Raw genomic sequence first — 7,987 nt, 5'->3', positions numbered from 1 at the left:
ATACAGGAGACACTGACTCAAAAATGAATAAACAAACAAAGAAAGAAATGACAAATATCTCTAGTCCCAGGACCCAGGCAGCCAAGATGGAAGAACACTTGAACCTAGGAGTTCGAGACTACCCCCCCCCAAATTAAAATAAATAAAAATAAATAATAAAAACATAGGACTACTAAGACGGCTCAGTGGGTAGAAGCGCTTGCTACCCACAGCCTGAGTTTTAGCCCCCAGAATCCAAGTTAAAGTGGAAGGAAGAACAAACTCACTAAGTTGCCCTCTCACCTCCACATGCAGTCACAGATGCCCAATAGTAATAATAACAAAATTAAAATCAATAATAAAAAAGCCAAACAATCAACTAATAAAGTATATTCCAGAAAAAAAAATACTCAAAAAATTTTAAAAGAAAAATATAGAGTATAGCATGAATATATAGCATGACCTAACTGCTGAAGGTCATGACTAGCGAGGGGCATGGGGCATGGAGCGATTGGGAAGAAAACAGCTCATTGCTGAAGATGTTTGAAGTCACAGGTAGAAGCTTAGGTCTTATTTTTAGAGTCCCGGAGGCCATTAAAGTTTTTAAGCAGAGAAGAAACATGATCTGCTTCAAGTTTTTGGAGATCCCATTAACTCCAATGGGGCCAATGGGAACAAAGACATAACAGATCATCCATGAGCCAACAATTTCCCTCTCCTCATCAGCAAGCACTCCTCACTGTCTCTAAGATGACACCCACATGCACTTCTTCCTTTCTCTCTTTCTGGCATATTGGTCCAGGTGCAATGAACTTTAGTTTGAACTTCAGTGGCCTCATGACTTGATTCTCTTTCTCTGCGTTTTCCTCCCCACTATCCGAGGCCACAGCCTCTACAATTGTCTTTTTAAAAAAAAAATCTCACAAAATCCAATCATACTAGTCCCCAGGTAAAAATCATTTCCTCATTTTCTCCCTTAAACCCTGAATTACTGGGTCCCTGCTTATTTCCCTAACCTCTTATCATCCCATGTTCTTCCTCTTCAGTGGACAGTTGTTGCCTTGGGGAAGTGACTATGAGACCGCTCTTCCTGAATTCCCAGGCGCAGTCTTGGCTAGAGGCAGAGACAGTAAGTACCATGTACTTCTTTGGCTTCCCTTAAAGTAAGGAGTGGGCACAGCCTCTAGCATCCCAGCAGATGGTTGCCAGGCTGTGTGCTTGTTTGTGTTTTGGTTTCCCACTGAGTCTCATTCTGTAGCTTAGACAGAGCCCGGAGCTCACGATGTAACCAAGGCTGGCCTCAGATTCACAGGGGTCTTCCTGCCTCAGCTGAAGTGCTGTGATTATGAATGTGCCCCACCACACGTGGCCTTTTCTGCTCTAGCTTGTTTATTGGGAGCTAGCAATTTAAGCGAGAGAAATTTGGTGGGAAAGACAGACCCCTGTAGGAAGAATGAATTCCTGAGTGACAGAGACAGTGACGGAGGATTGTTGTTTGAAGTCTGTTCCAATAGTATCCACAGTTTAAATTCCTAAGAATCTGTACTTATTGATGGCAGTGGGACCCCCCAAGTTAGACTTGGATCATTGTCGTGGGGCACATAACTGTGAACCTAGCTTCCCAATCCTACAGGCGATTCTTAGTTACCCAGTGACCTCTTGTTGTTGAAAGATCTCTGACTTCTTTTTTTGTTTTCTGAGTATCACAAAAGTTTATTTAGCAAAAAGTTTCATATGAAAATGTACGTGACCTAGTTCTACATCGCAATCAAACAGGCCTTTGGGGGAAGGATGTGGACACATTACTGAACACTGGTCAGACTGTTTCCAAGGCTTCTAACACGATGACGCTGTTTCCTCGACGACCACCATCCCAATGTTGTTCTGTTGCCCACTGGCTGCCATCTCCCCACACTCATCAATCACAAAGATTGATAAAGAAATTTTTTTTCTTTATAATGGGGTTTTCATAAAGAAACCAAAGCCCCGCAGTGTTCCTTGTACATGCCTGTCACCGTTTAACTTCAATAACTTCTTGTCCATAAACTTCTTCAGTGCAGGAGGGTGGGCTTTGCTCATGGGACTCCTCAGCGGGTTCGGCACAATGGGGAAGGGATCTCTGACTCCTCTAAGCTGTTTCCTCTACCTGCCAAATTCTTCCTGACCAATAGAAATAAAGGACTTTATTCTTTATTTTACACCCCCAACACTTCAAACAGTATCTGCCAAATAGAAAATACTTTGTAAAAGTGTTACTTCAACTGAATAGACCCTGCCAGTCGTAGGCCAGCATACCAAATTTTATTTTTTTTTAAGATTTATTTATTTTATTTATTTGAGTACACTGTAGCTGTCTTCAGACACACCAGAAGAGGGCATCAGATCCCATTACAGATGGTTGTGAGCCACCATGTGGTTGCTGGGATTTGAACTCAGGATCTCTGGAAGAGCAGTCAGTGTTCTTAACCACTGAGCCATCTCTCCAACCCCACCAAATTTTATTTAACCTTCATCTTCTTTTCATTTTTTTTTCTTTCCCTACTGGGTTTCTCTGTGTAGCTTTGCTGTCCTGGAACTGAACTATGCTGCTTTGAAAGAGTGGCAAGCTCTCTGAACCTGCCCCCCAAGCCTTCTCCTCTGTCCTTACCTATTTATTTTGAGACATGGTCTCTAGCTGGTATGAAACTTACTATGTAGACCAGGCTGGCTCTTGGATTTCAGACCCAGGACAAAGGGCATATTTTACATACCAAAGCAGACCTGGCCTTCAGGTTCTCCCAGCATCCCTCAGTCCTGTCTCCCCTCCCCGCCGCATCCCCTTCCCCTGCATACCCCACCTCCAACCCAGGCCAGCCTTGAACTCAGAGATCCGCCTGCCTCTGCCTCCCCTGTAATAAGATTAAAGATGTACCTCACTACTGCCTGGCTCTCCTTTCAAATATTTATCCCATAGATGATGATTTGTTTTTCTGCTTAATTTTTTAAATTATTGTTGTTTGTGGGTATACATTATGTGTGTGGCACATGTCATTATACACACACACATACACATATATACATATATACACATATGCACACACACAGAGAGAAACTCTGTCTCCAAAAACAAAACAAACAAACAAAAAACCCAACAACAACAGCAATGAAGTTGGAAAGGGAGGATTGTGGAGAGCTTTTGGGGCTGGCTTGGTAAGAAGTTGACATTGGGGCAGGACAAAGAAGTAGGCTCAGGCAATAATATGACCTTGGGCTAGGACAGGGAAGTAGGTTCAGATGTCCTTAAACCCTTAGAAACAGTGATCTCAGACAGAAGTTTATTGCCTTGATTGTTCCTTGACTATTTGTGTTTATTGTCTAGGTTCTCTACTGACCTTATTACTTGCATGTAATTAAAATGGTATAAAAGCAGACTAGGAAAAAACAAGCCTGCCTCAGCCTCAGAACTGCCTGGGGTCATGCTACAATGCTGTCTAATTGTCTTTTTTCAGTTTAATCCTCACTCCTGGGCTGGTTGACTGACTGAGCTGGCTTGTTCAGGGGATCCTCTGGAGTTAGGGGGGTAACTTAAATAAACAGGACCTCTCAGAAACTTGTGCTAATATCATGGTTCCTAGAGACTTCTGCATGAGAATATGAAGAAGGAAACCATGAAGACATAGATTATATAGCAGTAGCATTCTCATAAGATTCTTTGCTCACGGTGAGACTTCAGAGGAGTTCTAGTAGGTTTTACTGGTAACCTTAGTAAACAGTCTGGTATAAGGTGGAATGCCAGGCTTTAAGTAAGCAGGTGGACATTTTAGGAAATTGAGATGGCAAAGTCCCACTTGAACACTGGATGCAGAAGTTTGGTATCATCTGTAGCCTTCCGACCATGACATTTCACTGTCTAGTCCTCTGTAAGTATGGAGGACTGGGAGACAGATGGGAATAACCATGGCTGAGGTATAGCTTGCTTGCTAACACTGAAACCAACCAGCCAGCGTATTAAGCACATGCTTTGTACACTGAGTGATGTGCTAAGAAATGTGCAGTATCTCATTTAAGCATCTTGCCGCTCTGAGAAATACCTGTTAATGTAACACTCCTGCTTAAAAGCCTGTTTTCATGATTACAGTATAATGTATCCTCACACATGTATCATTTCTCCCTCTTCTGTTCCAGTTTTTCCTAATTGTATTTTCATCTGCATGGGTGTTTTGTATCTCTATGAACCATTTGTGTGCCTGGTGCCCTTGGAGGCCAGTAAAGGTCATAGGATCCTCTGGAGCTGGTTAAGAGCTACCATGTTGGTACTGGGAATTTCTCTAGGCTCCATATTTCCTTAGAATTAACTTTTTAGAAGTGGAATTATTAAGTCAAAGGAAATAAAGATTTTAGAGTCATCCGTAACTTAAAAAAAAAAAAAAAAAAAAAAAAACCTCTTATTTGGAGAACTTGTCTGCTTCATTTAAGATTTGTTTTGTTTTTTTTTTTTTTTGCCAGGCTTGGTGGTATAAACCTTAAATCCCAGCACTTGGAAGGCAGAAATAGGTGGATCTCTGTGAGTTCAAGGCCAGTTTTAAGTTATTTCTCCAGTGGTAAAATGAGACAATTCAAGCCAGATTAGAGTATATAAATGGAAGGCCCTATGGGGAAAGAGAGGGGGAGGGGAAGAGAAAGAATGCAAACAGGAAGAAGAGAAGAGAGAGAGAAGGGAAGAGAGCATAAACCAAAATGTTTGGGTAATATAGAAAGGAGCCTCTGGGAGAAAGACAACAAAGCTTCTGGGCTGAAAGTTCAGGGTTGGAGGTGGGGTATGCAGGGGAAGGGGGTGCGGCGGGGAGGGGGGACAGGACTGAGGGATGCTGGGAGAACCTGAAGGCCAGGTCTGCTTTGGTATGTAAAATATGCCCTTTGTCCTGGGTCTAAAATCCAAGAGCCAGCCTGGTCTACATAGTAAGTTTCATACCAGCTAGAGACCATGTCTCAAAATAAATAGGTAAGGACAGAGGAGAAGGCTTGGGGGGCAGGTTCAGAGAGCTTGCCACTCTTTCAAAGCAGCATAGTTCAGTTCCTATTACCTATGCCAGACTCCTCAAAACCACTTGCAACTCTGGGAAATTTGATGCCTCTTTCTTGTTTCCAAGGACACCTTTACTCATATACAAATACACAGAAAGATATCCACCTGCCTCTGACTCCCAGGTATTGGTATTAAAAGGTATGAGACACCAGATTCAACTAAATTTGTTTGTTTGTTTTTTGAGACAGAATTTTACTGTGTAGCCCCAGCTGTTCTGGAACTCACTCTGTAGACCAGGCTGCTCTCGAACTCACAGAGATCTGCCTTCTACCTCCTGAGAACGCAGGGATCAAGGATGTGTGCCACCACCCACCTGCTAAAATAAGTTCTTAATGAAAAGATTATGAGTTTTATCTTTGATAGAGATTCCCAGGATGCTTTTGAGTTGCTGGTTTGTGTTTTATATTTGCTTATTTGTTTGTTTGTTTGGTTGGTTAGTTAGTTTTGTCCTGGGGATTGAACCCAGGGTTTCATGAAATGTTACCTACATACTGTACCACTAAGCTATGTGCCTAGTCTTACCTTACCTGAAGTAATTCTTTCATTAGAGAATATTTTTCTTCTTGCAACTTTCAGGTGGCTTTAAAGGTTGAAAAAGTAAGTAGTAAAAAAGTATTTTTGAAAGGGAAAGGAAAGGGAATACAAAACCCAAAACACCGAGGAAGGAGGGCATCCCACAAAATATGCCATGACGTTCTGGACTTGCTAAGGAAGGCAGAAGAAAACTTTGCCAGCTCCTTGGCAACCAATAAAACAACCATAAAGTGATCAATTGCAACAGGATACATTGTTCAAAGCAAGATCAGCTTGGTTATTTGAGGAAAATCATCACCCTTCCTGGAGATAAGACCTGCTACTTCCTGTCTTTTCTCTTAGAGAGCAGAGCTTAGAAACAATATATTCTTACAGTACACCAGGAGGGACAATTAAAGCAGCATTCAGGCAGACATGGTGCAGGAGTAGCTGAGAGTTCTACATCTTCATATGAAGGCTGCTAAGAGAAGACTGGTTCCAGATAGCTAGGATTTGGGTGTAGCAGCCCACATCCGCAGTGACACACCTAGTCCAATAAGACCACACCTCCAAATAGTGCCACTCCCTGGGCCAAGCATATTCAAACCATGACATTCCACTCTCTCACCCCCATAGGCTTGTTCAAACACGTATCTATGGAGGCCATACCTAGACCTAGCATAATGCAAAATACATTTTGTTCAACTTCAAAAGTCCCCATAGTCTATAGCTGTCTCAACAATGTTAACAGTTCAGTATTCAAGGTCTCTTCTGAAATTCATCCAATCACTTAACTGTAATTCCCAAAACAAGACAGGAACCCCGATGGGCATACTCCAAACTCTGCATCTTCATGTCTAATGGCAAAGCAGTTTTCAGATCTCCAACTCCTTTTTCATCTTTGTTGACTGCAACAAACTTCTTTCTCCTGGGCTGGTTCTACTCCCTGCTAGCAGCTTTCCTTAGTAGGTATCCCACTGCTCTGGCATCTTTAACATCTTTGGGTCTCCAAGGTAATTTCAATGTGACAGCTTCTTGTTTCAATGTCTGGGATTCACACATGATCTTCTGGGCTCCTCCTAAGGGCTGGCATCACTTCTCCAGCTTTGCTCTCTGTTGCACTCTAAGCTCAGGTTGGTCTGATCTGCTGCTGCTGCTGTTCTTGGTGATTATCCCATGGAACTGGTATCTCCAATACACTGGGGTTTTCTGCTACAACTAGGCTTCACCAATAGCCTCTCGTAGACTTGCTTCATGATGCCAAGCTTCAAATTTTTTGCTTGACTCTGTCAGTCCTGGGCCATCAACTGCAACTGAGGCCCTTCTATGGCCTCTCACAGTGCCGAGCCTCAGCTGCTCTTCATGACCTGTTCATACATTCAAAACCAGTACCACCTAGGTGACTCTTACACATTACCAAGTACAGTTGCAGCACAAGGTACAATCTTGGCGATCTCTGGAACACAGCTTCTTTGTGCTGTTAGAAAACACTTCCCAGAAGATTTTACCTCAGTGATGCTGGTCTTTTCTTAATCACCAATAATTTCTTTGCTCCAGCTGACCAGCATCAATTGTCCCAGTAGTCCCTTCTATTCTGTACTCTAAAGCCAGAGCCACATGGTTGAAGGTGCCAACTTTTGCTGCTTGCTGGAGCTGAAACATGGTCCCCTTGCTCCATTACACATCACCAGCTTTCTGTTTTCCAATTCCTTCACTACCTAAGTTTGGCTGTCCTGGAACTTGCTCTGTAGACTGACTTTGAACTCAGAGATCTGTATTTCTGTCTCCTAAGCACTGGGATTAAAGGGGTGTCCACCAAGCCTGGATTTAAGTTTTTCTTACCTAGAATTTTCTCTGTTCTATGCTGGCCTTGAACTCCCAGATCTGCTTGACTTTATCTTCTGGGACTAAAGGTGTGTACCATCCTGCCTGGATCTAAATTTAGCTGTGTAGACTCTTGCCTTAATATCCCACTCCCTTAATCTATTATCTCAGAGGGCACAGGATTCAGCTCCATTTCACTTCCTTGTGTCCCTTTAATACTCAAACTATATATTTTATATTTTTCCTCTCTCAGCTTGCTATGTTTGTTCAAAATGCTCTTCATCAGACTTAACCAGAGAACAAAGTCTCTGTTGGGCTTTTTTGAGACTTTCTTTGTTGATGCAATGAATATAAATCTCTTTACCTTAGCCTCAGGCAGTCTCTTCAGACAAAGGTAAAAAAGGCAGCCACATTCTTCACAAAAACAGTCTCTCAGCCACATATTAAAGTTCTTCTCCACTGAAACTTCTTGGGCCAGCAGGCCTGCGAAGTTCAAATGACCCTAAGCACTACTGTCTTCCATATTCCTACTAGGTTGGCTTTCCAAATTAAAAGTCTCAAAATCCACATTCTTCTAAACAAAAGCATGGTCAGACCTATCTCAGC

At 42.5% G+C, this 7,987-nt stretch overlaps 1 pseudogene across 1 annotated transcript; it reads right to left on the bottom strand.

The window, feature by feature from the left end:
- Positions 1-1,795: 1,795 nt before the first annotated feature.
- Positions 1,796-2,058, bottom strand: LOC308425064 (small nuclear ribonucleoprotein G-like; annotated as a pseudogene). The gene has a single exon. The product of its transcript is annotated as a small nuclear ribonucleoprotein G-like (transcript).
- Positions 2,059-7,987: the final 5,929 nt, after the last annotated feature.

The sequence above is a fragment of the Micromys minutus genome (assembly GCF_963924665.1).
Source record: "Micromys minutus genome assembly, chromosome: 10".
In the NCBI taxonomy this organism is placed as follows: Eukaryota; Metazoa; Chordata; class Mammalia; order Rodentia; family Muridae; genus Micromys; species Micromys minutus.
Note: the sequence above shows the minus strand (reverse complement) of the source record. Positions and strands in the feature narration are given on the sequence as shown.